General features: G+C 38.4%; 1 long non-coding RNA gene across 1 annotated transcript; it reads left to right on the top strand.

The window, feature by feature from the left end:
• Nucleotides 1-4715: 4715 nt before the first annotated feature.
• LOC134135565 (uncharacterized) lies at nt 4716-8259 on the top strand. Its single transcript, XR_009957310.1, has 2 exons — nt 4716-5010; nt 7855-8259. It is a non-coding gene; the product is annotated as an uncharacterized LOC134135565 (long non-coding RNA).
• The last annotated feature ends 4757 nt before the right edge of the window (nt 8260-13016 follow it).

The raw sequence follows: 13016 nt of genomic DNA on the forward strand, positions 1-13016 counted from the left end.
CTGTTAGCCGTAGATATGCCAGGTGCAAGACAAGAGGGTCAGTTGCTCTGCCCCAGGATGACTGCACATTTATATAGTGCTATAGTAAACAAGGCATATTTTCAGCTAGAGAGAAAACACTTATTTTCCTTTGCTATCAGAAACAATGCACCTTTCCAAACCAATACACCATCACTAACAAGCTTCATTGGGGAATCAATGTTGATATGAAATAAAACAGAAATTGAAGGTATTTTTTCAGTAAAGAGCTTGCATACAAATCAGAAAAATGCATTGTGGAGGGGGAAGGAAAGATTTTAAGAAGGGAAAATGGGCTGAGTTTTAGTCACATTAGTGAAAAGCGAGCTTGACTGAATTTACTTGGCTTTTTGTGTGTGTGTTAGTATGTGATCACTGTGAAGGAAAATCAAAGCTTACTCTGAATTTGAGAAACTAGGAACATGAGAAATATCCTAGGAGATATGACAGAGAACGCAGATATATAGATTAAATCCTATATAGGCAGCTAACAGTGCAAAAGAAACAGCGAACAGAAGCAGCAGTTTGTGCAGCAGGCACCTTCATTTTCAATCCTACTAGTGTAAGCTTCCTCAGATATAGTCATGATGCACCACAGAGCACACTCCCCAGTAGCCGTAGGAGTTGCTGCATCAGCTGTGTCAGAGGCTTTGACCCAGACAGACCCTCTGACAGCCAATGCAGCTCTACATATCCAGCTCTACAAGTGCTGCAGGGAGTACTTGTGGCCTCTCCATGAGGCCTGGGCTGACCGTCAGTTCTCCTGCAGAAGGTATGCTGCTGTGGACAAGTTGTGTTGTCAGGTAAAGACTGGAGGAAGTCAGTAGGCAGCATAGCATCCAAGAAGATGAACAGGTGATAGACAGGGTATTTTCAGAGACAATACAGTCCAGGAGTCCAACCTGCCACAGCAGAGGAGTTGCTGAAGGGCTCTACACTGTTTGAAATGGTATATCATAAAACTGTAGAAGAAGGCTGGAAACTGGTCACTTCTCTTGATTACCTCTCTGAAATGCCTGTACACCAATGCATGCAGCTCGGGGAATTAACAGGAAGAATTAGAGATCTGTGTGCAGTTGTAGGGCCATCATCTTATTACAATTACAGAGACGTGGTGGGATAGCTCTCATGTCTGGAATACTGTCATGGATGGCTATGTGCTTTTTAGGAAAGGCAGGCTGGGAAGGCGAGGTGGTGGAGTTGCTCTTTATGTGAGAGAACAACTGGAATATATTGAGCTGTGCCCAGGAGTGGATGAAGAGTGAGTCAAGAGCTTATGAGTGAGGGTTAAAGGGCAGGCCAACATGGGGGACACTATTGTGGGTATCTACTACAGACCACCTGACCAGGAAGAGGAAGTCGATGAGGCCTTCTACAGATAGCTGAAAATAGCCTCAGGATCACAGGCCCTGGTTCTCATGGGGGTCTTCAATCACCCTGATATCTGCTGGATGGACTACACAGCAAGGCTCAAACAGTCCAGGAGGCTCCTGCAATGCATTGATGATAACTTTCTGACAAAGGAGGTGGAGGAGCCAGTTAGGAGAGGTGTGCTGCTGGACCTTGTACTAACAAGCAAAGAAGGACTGGTTGGAGACGTGAAGGTTGGCGGCAGGCTTGGCTCCAGTGACCATGAGATGGTGGAATTCAGGATCCTGTGTGAAGGAATCAAGGCAAAAAGTAGGATCTCAACCCTGGACTTCAAGAGAGCAAACCTTGGCCTCTTCAGGGACCTGCTTAAAGGATTCCCAAAGGTTAGGGCCCTAGAAGGAAGAGGAGTCCAAGACAGCTGATTAATATTCAAGTATCACTTCCTCCAAACTCAAGATAGCTGCATCCCTATGAGTAAGAAGTACAGCAAAGGGGGCAGGAAACTTGCATGGATGAGAAAGTAGCTCCTTGCAAAACTCAAACAGAAAGGTGTATAGAATGTAGAAAAAATGGACAGGATACTTGGGAGGACTATAGAAATGTTGTTAGAATATGTAGGGATGCATCAAGGAGGGCTAAAGCCCATCTGGAATTAAATCTGGCAAGGGATGTCAAAGACAACATCCCTATCAAAAGAAAGACTCGAGAAATAATGGTTCCATTGCTGAACAGGGTAGGTGCCCTGGTGATGAAGGATACCAAGAAGGCAGAGTTACTGAATGCCTTCTGTGCTTCAGTCTTTACTGCTAAGGCCAGCCCTCAGGAATCCCAGAACCTGGAGATAAGAGAGAAAGTCTGGAGAAAGGAAGACTCCCTTGGTCAAGGAGGACTGGGTCATTTAGGCAAACTTGAAATCCACAAATCCATGGGCCCTCATGGGATACAGGGAGCTAGCAGATGCTATTTCTAGGCCACTCTCCATCCTCTTAAAGGTCGTGGAGAACAGGAGAAATGTCTGAGGACTGGAAGAAAGCTAATGCCACTCCAGTCTTCAAAAAGGGCAAGAAGGAGGACCTGGGAAACTATAGGCTGTTCAGCCTCACCTCCATCCCTGGAAAGGTGATGAAACAGCTCATTCTAGATGTCATCTTCAGGCATATGGAGGAAAAGAAGATGATCAGGAATGATGACTTCATTCATCAGCGTGACTTCACCAAGGGATTTAACCAACCTGATAACCTTCTATGATGGAACGACTATTCAACTTCTTCGTCAGTGACCTGAATTAAGGGACAAAATGCACCCTCAGCAAGTTTGCGGATGATACCAAGCTGGGAGGAGTGTCTGATACACCTGAGGGCTGTGCTGCCTTTCAGAGAGACCTGGACAGGCTGGAGAGCTGGGCAGAGAGGAACCCCATGAAGTTCAAAAAAGGTAAGGGCAGGGTCCTGCACATAGGCAGGAATAATCCCATGCACCATCATAGGCTGGGGGCTGCTAGAAAGCAGCTCTGCAGAGGTCCTTACCTGGAAGTCCTGGTGGATGATAAGTTGACCACGAGCCAGCACTGTGCTCTTGTGGCCAGAAAGGCCAATGGTATCCCAGGGTGCATTAGGAAGAGTGTCATCAGCAGGTTGAAGGAGGTGATCCTGCCCCTCTACTCAGCCCTGGGGAGGCCTCATCTCGAGTACTGTGTCCAGTTCTGGGCTCCCCAGTACAAGAGAGAGATGGAGCTACTGGAGAGAGTCCAGCGTAGGGCTATGAAGATGATCCGAGGGCTGGAGCATCTCCCCTATGAGGAATGGGTGTGAGAGTTGGGCCTGTTTAACCTGGAGAAGAGAAGACTGAGGGGGCATCTTATTAGTATCTACAAATATCTTAAGGGAGGGTGTCAAGAGGATGAGGCCAAATTCTTTTCAGTGGTGCCAAGTGACAGGACAAGAGACAATGAGCATAAATTGAAACACAGGCAGTTTCATCTGAATATGAGGAAATACTTCTTTCCTGTGAAGGTGATCACTGGAACACTGGAACAGGTTGCCTAGAGAGGTTGTGGGGCCTCCTTCTCTGGAGATATTCAAAAATTGCCTGGACATGATCCTGTGCAATGTGCTTTAGCTGACCCTGCTTGAGCGAGTGGGTTGGACTAGATGATCTCCAGAGGTCCCTTCCAACCTCAACCATTATGTGATAGGCAAAGGAATAGAATATATTCAGCAAGCTGGTTCACAGAAGTTTTGTAATGGAACAATCCATTTATATGAAATGGAACTTTTGAATTTTGCCTTTTAGGTGAGATCTAATTCATGTATTTATCACCTACTAGATAATGTCTACAAAAGCAGAACTAGGAAAGACTAGAAGAAAGTATTATGGCATATAATTTGATCAATTTGTCAAGTTTATAAGGTTTTCAAGTTGTCCACCTACGAAGTTTCTTTCTACATTGTGTACCTCACAGTTTGTGAGTTGAGTGAAAGGGCTTGAATTTCAGCATGACTTTTTATGATACCGAATAAAATATTTTGTATATGAGTCCAATTTGATCTTGTAGAGCCCAAAAACACTCTTTTGGCTCTAGGATTGCTAAATATCTTGAATAATATGGGATTTTCTGTTTTGTATAGCTGGCTCTTAGGCCTCTATCCAATATGAGAAGTACACAAAGAAGGGTAATTTCCCATGGGCAAATGAAACATGTATGTGCTACTAATCTGTGGATGCATAAAGCAATTTGCCATTTCATGCACAGCTGCATGATTAGAGTCTCCAAAAATGCAGTGTAACTTCTCTCTGTAATGAGGTGGTTTGGGCTAACAGAGTCCTCAAGGTCAAGTCCGTCTACCTCTAAATTGCTCAATTATAGTTATGTATATGAATGCAGGAAGAACGCAGCATTGGAATGCAAAATTTTACCTCTATTATTTTGGTAACATCTGGAGATTGTTTTTGTTTAAATTACATCAGTCACAAAATTCATTCATGACAGCTGGGCTTTGCAGAACTAACTTGTTTTTGTGCTTTTCTAAAAAGCAAAAAAATGTGCAAAATGCCATTCTATTACAATGCTTGATTTAATAATGGCAACTCTTGATGAGTTGCCATTATGAAAAACAATGTTAAGGAAAGAAACAAGCAGAGGAAAATACTATGTGCTGCTTCTACTGAGAAAAAAATATGCTTATTTCATGTTTAACTATTGATGGTAAAATATGACTATAAATGTTGAGTATTCTTTTATACTAAGTAGTACTGTATAATAGATACAGTATTTTTTTCTAAAATCCTAACATAAAAATGTATAAGAGCACACCATTGCTGGAAGAAGTAATTACATTTTTATTATGATCGTATAGCACCCTGCCTGGCTGTAAAGTTCATGGGTTGTGCATTCATTTTGGAGGTTACAAAGTGGTACTGATAATAGTTTCTTCTAGTACCAATATTTTGTGTACTATTCCTGAACATATCTCCAAGCTGAATTCTCCAATTTATCTGGATAACTGGATCTCAATAACTTCTTGTTGAACAGTGCAATGTCATCACTTCTGAAGTACAGAAGATTCCTACTGAACTTTTCCTTCAACTTGGAAGTTAGTGGCAACTGTACACCTCAGAAATGTGAGTGTAATATGATATACTGACTGCTTTTTCCACAAAATAAAACTACTTTTTTTCATAGATGACAATTAATACCTGATAACCATATGCAAACTATTGTAATGCTATGACACTATACATTAGAACGATGATAAAAATAGTCAGTCATGTTATTGTCACTTAGCAACAAAAAATTTAGTTAATATCACACTTATTGCTTTTACAGAAACTGTAAACATTTCTGCTAACATTTTAGAATTGTATGACTGTATGTACCTACATAAATGTACTTCTCAAAACAGAGAGAAAGAAAATATAAGATGATGTGATACAGATTTTTTGGCATTTATTCACAACCAAGTTATTCACAGTGGCAACACTTCCTCTGCTTTCTATGGAAAACAAAGGTCACCACCTTCTGACCAGGAAGGTCCTCAGGTGTAAAACATTGTGCCATTTTTATGTATAGAGAAAGGTCATTACTGGTGATTTTAACTGTATTAGTTATGATACTTCTGTTCCATGGCAAGCTGCCCTGGAAAAATTATGGTTTGCTAACATTTTCACAAACTCTAAAACATATAAAAAGTTTGTATGTTCTTAAAATACTGGGCCCTAAAATTAGAGGAAGAAGAAATATCCTCCTTTAAAGATAAGAATGGTTCAACTAAGGCATTCTACAGAGGATTGGTTCCCTACTAGTGTCCTTTGAATAGTCTTTAGAGGGAGAACAAATTGAATTTCTCTCTATACATATGTATGTACATATATATAGGTTTGATAAGGAAAAGAAATGCTCTTTCATAAAGGTTTTATACTTTTAAAAACAAAGCCAATTTCGAGGTGAGGTTTGGTACTGTTATGCTTGTAAAGCAAAAATTATGTGTGTCCATCTGTACACGTCTCAAAGATAGCCACTAGAAATCTTTGAAAGTTATAACCCTTGGATGTCACAGTGGGAGCCACAGATAAATATAATGGCAGGGACTGACTGTTAAAATAAGTAAAATATACTTAGTGCGCATATACCATTGATTACTTATAACAGGAAACAATGAACGCTGTACACACATCATATCACGAACCTTTGTAAATCAAATGATGAATAAAACTACAATTCCTTTCAGGAATATCAGTTTAAGTTAACTGATACTTTTATGTTTATAAAATGATCTGTTTAGTTTGAATTGTAAGCAAAAGCTTGAGAGAGCTCTTCCATAACCCAGACTGATTTATATAGAAGGCTTTGTGATTAAGGCATTGGGCTGAGACTTGAAATCTTTACAATAAAGTAGTGAAAGGTAAGCTTGTTAATGTTCGAGAAATGCTCCAGTATACCAGAGTGGAAGCCGTATAAATAAATACGCAAGATGTGGCTTTCAGTTCTGAGGTTGGTTGGAAGAAATCCTGCAAAGTCATGCCTAAACAAAGATTTCATAGAGGATTAAGAAAACTATTTATTTATGGACAGATTCCATATTTGCACGTGTAAACAGTTCTTAGATGTATATGTAGTGACCTTCTGAAACAGGATGATGAACTACTGATCGTTAGCAATGCTAAACAGTTATACCCCATATCACTTTATTTCTTATGACAGCCTGAATTTGTGTTTTTAAGTGAAAAGTATCACATTGAGTGTGGAACCTCAACTCATGCCAATATAACTTCTCTATATGTTCTCTTAGACATGTCTTCTGTACCCACTTGGAATTTCCCCTCCCGATCTTGTTTCATTTCTTTATTTCTTGACAGTGTTATTGACAACTAGATTTGGAAATACAAACTTAGAACTACAGTGAAATTTTTACACTCCTTCAGACTCTGTGTCTAGTTTCTTGCTGTTTCTTTCGCTGTAAAATGGGATTCACAAACTTGGTTGTATTTAGTAGAGATAGTCCGGCTATAGTTCACAGCTTATAGAAACTGTTTGAGATTCTTAGCTGAAGCCACAAGAAATGTTGCAGTTAAGAGTTACGTGAAGAAGTTAGTTGCTCTCCCGAAATGAGGAAGCAGAGCTGGTTTAGATAACAGGCTTAAATTCTGAGAAATGAAGAGTTGAAGGAACTAGTGTAAAGACTATAGTAATAATGCAAGTTTTACTATGATAAAGCTGTGACTCTGCTAAAAGTACTATGAGATTTGGTTGTGGACTTCTATATCCCGAGAGATTTTTCACCATAAATTATATCATTATGGTAAACTGACTTCCTTGGTTCATATTTATGAACAAATGTTATAAATAAGGATGGTATCTAAATGCTGTGGATTATGTAGCTAACCAATGTCTTAGTAGACTGCCACTGCACCAACATGAGGTTATATTTTTGTTTTGGAGGCGTTATAAAAAAAAAATGGCCATTGAAAACACCTTTTGGTGGAATAGTCATGAATTGCCTGAGTACAAAATCAATGAAAGACTCAGAAGAGCATGACACTAATTAAGATTCAATATTGACCAGATGCAATTAGCTAAACTGAGGGATCTTGTTGTTCAAGTCAAGTGGACTAAAGAGATAAGGGACCTGAGAGTAAAGACAGTCTTAAGGAAAAAAAAGAAAAAAACAAACAAAAAAAAAAAAAAAAAACAATTGCTCAAACATCTGTTCCAGGAAAAAAAGTAAAGCTAAAAGAAAAAAAAATGTAAAGAAGGGATGCAGGCTCAATGGAGGGAATAGACATTTCCTAAAGAAAGAGAGGAAATGCAGAGATGTGTGATGGAAAGGAGGAATTTACATGGATGAAAGCAATGCTTTGACCAGCAAACAATGAAAAATAAAGATTGATAGGTCAGGAAATTCAGGGATCACTGATAATAGAAATTTACATGTGGCAATTCTTCTGTTTGTATCTGAATTCCTACAGCCCCCTGATGATGATGCCTTTGGAAGCAGTCACAAGACTTCTCCATCTTGCAGCTGTGTGAAGTCTGTAGAAGAGTCAGGCAGATCTCATGGCTTTGCTGGGGACTATACCGTTCCTGTTGGGAACTATACCATCTCCAGTGACTGCTGATTTTTTTTTTTTCATTCTGATTTTGGACACTCATTGAAGCATCCTTATGCATCAACCTAAGGGTAACAACAGTAATTTCTACTAGATGATCTTAGCACTGGGAAATGGTTGGTTGTACCAGCTAATGACAGGATTGTAGAATGAATATGTACTATCGCAGAGGAGTGACTGTGAAATTTCAGCTTTTATGGTGTTTCAGGAGAGGTATTCCCAGCACCTGAATAAATAAAGGGAAACCCCCCTATCATTGGAAAAGTCCCTGGTGAGATCTCTTTGGCAATATCGTGTTCATTCTGGTCAATATATTGAGGAAAGGTGAACAGAAATTATAGCGGCTGCAGAGAGGGGACATAGGGGCTGTTCAGAGGAACAAAGAGCATATCTCTCAGGAAAAGACTTAAAGAGATTAATCCAGCAAAATGAAATATGAAGGATGATATTGTTACTGTATGAGAGTATGTCATGGGGGCAGATGTGAGGAGAACTATTTTTTAAACTAAAAGATCAACTTGGCACAGGAACAAATGGCTATGTGTAAGTTCAAGTTGGAATGGGAAGATGGGATCTAAGCCTCAGAGCACAGTTCTGGGTCAGTCTTCCAGGCACAAGTGCTGAGGGCAATACACCCCTAAATGCTTTAAAGATAGAGCTTGGAGAGTTTATGAAAGTGATTTCATGTTTGATTTGTCTGCAGAGAGCTGACCCAAGTCCCTGGCAGCCCTGTGAATAGACCATATACCTTTATCTCTTCTTTCAAATCCTTTTGGAGAAATCTTTTCCTAGGCAATCTTCTCTATATTGCTCTTCTTATCAATATTTTCTCCCCACACTTTCCCATGTGTCCTGTGTTTTGTATTTGTTTCTTTGTATGGCTTGTTATTATGATCTCTTTAGCACAGGGAATTTATCTTTCATACAGTGGTACTTACATTCATGGTACTATATAGACAATTAATAACAATTAATAATACCATCTGGACTATTGGGCAGTAACAACTATATAAGCAACCAGTTTCTCAAAGGAGTCTTCTAGATAGCTATTTCATTAACTCTAAGTTTTCAAAGTGTAATTAAATATAAAAATTCCCTCAAAGTTATATATATTGAATAGAATAAATGCTGAACAGAAGCAAAATTTCATACGATTTTTGACTGAAACTTGAATTCACATAGTATCTAAATATTGTGTATGATGCACACATATATAGCATAAATTAATATATATTATATATAGTAAATGTATATGTAAAATAAATATAAAAAATTAAAATCAACAAAATAATGTAAATATGGTGTAACATATTACTCTATATTATTCAAGAAACACAACTTAATGTAAAATGCAGTTTAGAATGGAAGTGCACATCACTAGCATAATGGGGACCAGTTACGATTACAGTATGATATGCAACCTTTAAAAGAAATTGAGCATGTTATATCCTGGAAATGTTCACTTAATTAATTCCTGCAGTCCTCATATAAAAAGGCCATGAGCTTATCGTAGTGTTTGTGGTCTCAAGTGAGATTAAGCTGATTTCTGAATTTCATTGTCCTCATATTATTTCTCCAGGTTTTCAGAGAGGTATATGGTCTACAAAGAGGGCAAAGACGGTTGTAATATCTCTGCAGACTGCGTTAATATCTCTAGCACTGAAGAATTTCCCCTGTGCTCCCATTTCAGTTCCCTCCCTGATGTTGACTAATTTAAGCAGTATTGACAAGGCAGCAGTGCTATAAAGTGTTATTCATGCCCAAGTGCCCAGAAAGCATTTGGCCACAGAACCTTTAAAAAGCAGCAACAGTTGGATCAAAAGCCTACAAATCAGAATTCTTGGCACATTAATAGCACTCATTCATTAAAGCAAATTGAATTACTGCATGCAAATTAGTTTTAAAAGAGAGTAGGGGTGACTAGTTACTACCTCAGTTGTCACAGTAGTCACACTGATGAATTACGTATGCTGTTAGCCTGACCTGTCTTTAGTTTATGTAATCATAACAATTAGAGAAAAGCTAAATTGCAACCTAATTTCCTCAACTATAGCTTATGCACAAAATTTCAATGAATGCTAATGACAGAAAGTCTAAACATCTGTTTTATTTAATTTCTATGATCATTTGGGACAAAAATAAAGACTGATACAGATGCTAAAATTCTTAAAAGGCCCTAAGGTTTTAAATCATTTGAAATCATATGCTAACTAATAAGTATTTTTGTAAGTTAGAAAGAAAATTCTATAGTAGATGCTATAAATTTGGGGATATCTGCTATGGCTTCTGTATAACAAAGAACATATTTTTGTTCTGTATAGCAGATACATATTAGCTCAACCTGACTGCATTTGGGGTTGAAAAAACTTCTTCATGCAGCAGTAATATTGCACTGTATCTGTGCTCAGCTGGTGCAGGCATGCTGCCATGGTATCCTGATCACATTTTTTTTTTTTTTTTTTTTAGCTTTGAGTGTGTGCAGATGTTAGTTGTGCACATCCACAGCATAAACTTGTAGAAACAGGCTGAATCCTTGCAAAAGACAGCATTTTCTTTTGCGAAGCGAAATATAGTAAGGCAGCATTAAAACTGAAACTTCAATACTACAGATACTAGGGGGATCATTTAATATTCTATGATTTTTTTCCAATGTTTCCTCTTTTATGTGCACATACATACTTGAGTGAACATTAAATACTATCCGAATACACAAATTCAGTCTTTTCTTGCTAATTTTGAGCAGCACCTTGCTGCATAAAGTTGCCCATTAACATGTCTGAAGATACAAACCTTACCAAACCAAAAACTGTTTTTACAGGAAGCTAACTGAATGTAAAGGGAACGGGGCAAGGCTTAGTTTTCGTAAGAATTCATTGTACTTCCATGTACCTCCATTGTACCTCACTTGGTGAGGATGGAGGTCTTAAGCAAGGAAGATGCTTTAGCACTCAGTCTTCTTGTCCCACTCTTCATGTAGTGGCTAGTACCAGAGTTGTGCTGCCAGTTCCCTGAGAACCTAGTGAAAAGCTTCAGTTTTTGCCCAGGGTTGCAAGTAGTGCTGCCTCTGTGGCAAGAGAACAGAGGAGGACTAACAGAGTTGAAGCCTCCAGATAAAATTTCCTGATTGAAAGCCATTTAAAAGTCATCCCTTCAACCACATTGTCAAAGGTTGCTATTAAATCATTTATTAAGTATTTCAGAGTCATTTTCTCTACAACATGTTATAATAGAAATAATTTATTCAGAAGCCTACTTCTAGGGATCATTATTAATGCAATGCTTATAAATGTTATCTTAGTTTAAGGAATCATTGTGAAAATGGTACTTTATAATTTGCTATTGGACAGCACCTTCGTTTTCTGATAAAGCAACACTGATACACAAAATAATTTTCTAAAGTTTTAGATACATTTTCCTGTTAAAGACATCAAAGATAAGAACTAGATTCATTGTCATTTTGGTGGGGCATTTGGTGGTGACATTTTCCTACCACTTAGCTTACATTCTGCTGAAGAAACAGAAACACATCAGATACTTGTGCTAACAAAAGTGGAGAAGCAAGGAGGAAAGCCTGGTGAGCTTGTCTTAAAAGATCTTTGCAGAATGGTTCTCTGTGTTTTACAAAAAACGTGCTTAAATAATACTGTTTCTTCAAGTTTGCTGTTTCTGATACTTCACAATCTTAGAGGTGACTGTTGAATACGCAGCCTTTGTCCTGTCCTTCCTGTGACTGACGGAAGAACTAGAAAGATGGGGTCAGATTTATCTCTGTCCTTCAGTGGCACAAAGCAGATGCAGACCTGCTACAACTTGCCACCTAGGATGTTTGTGTCTGTTTTGTCAATGCAGATGGTTTCAAAGTTGCTTTGTGTTACTGCAGAAGCACGAAAGAGTCATGTCAGTGAATTTATCTTCTAATTTATGCTATAAGTTAATTTCACAAGCAAAAATGGGAGAAGGCCTGTAATTTTAATCTCTATGGCCTGTGCACCAAAGCCAGAGTTTTTTCACCGATTTCAGTCTCTGGGAGATGACTGATGAGAAGCTTTTACTAAAATGAGCTGCTGTTTCAGAGCTAATAGAATTGCATTGTGTTAAAGATTACCTATATGAGCCAGGATTTCAGAAACTAGCCTGTCATTCTCCAGAAAAGTGGCTAACAGATAGAGGAATTGTATTTCTTTCAAACCAAGTCATGCCAAGAGTTCCACTTGTTTCCCAAGATCTCAGTTTCTCGTGACATTAAGGATTTCAACTCCCAATGAAAGAAGAAACTCAGAATATATAGACAAAATATCTACTGGGTCAGAGCATACCTCTTTCAGTAGCTTCCCTCTTCTGCAGCTCTAATCTTAGTGAAATACAGCATTTTTCACTGATTCTTCCAGTGTTAGGTCCAGAGGTGATTTACAAATGTGGATTTACTGCTTGCACATCCTTGCAGAATGTATCATTTATGATCTGCTCCATCCATTTTGCAGGATTCCCTATAATACAGTCAATATGATACATTGTAAATTCAAGCTGATCTTCATCTTTCAGTGCCCTTTCTAAGCAAATCTGAAGGCTATCTTCACCCAGTCATCTTCGTATTTTTAGATATATATATTTGAAACAAGGGGCCATGCTCTTCATTCCTTGGTCTCATATCTCCAACACAACATAGACATAGAACACCTTTAGTGGTGAATGAAATAATTTTGTGTGAGATACCATTTTACAGCCACTAGCTGTCTATCAAAAATTTCTATGGAAAAGACACACATGCTGATCTGAGGTACTTCTGATCAGCTACCCAACAAAAACCAATGCCAGCTAAAGAGTTTCTACTACACTTCTAATAGCGCAGAGGAAAAAAAAAACAATTAAACCCAGACATCAGTAATGGGAAAAGTTTCAGCTGCTTGCTACTAAATTAAAGGATTTTTTTATATTAAAAGAAGCCAAATAAAATTATCCTCCTCTCCTTCTGTTCAGACTGCATTCAAGCTTTTGTACTTTTCTGCTTTTTTTGATCTTTT

Source organism: Rhea pennata, chromosome 1, assembly GCF_028389875.1.
Source record: "Rhea pennata isolate bPtePen1 chromosome 1, bPtePen1.pri, whole genome shotgun sequence".
NCBI classification, from domain to species: domain Eukaryota; kingdom Metazoa; phylum Chordata; class Aves; order Rheiformes; family Rheidae; genus Rhea; species Rhea pennata.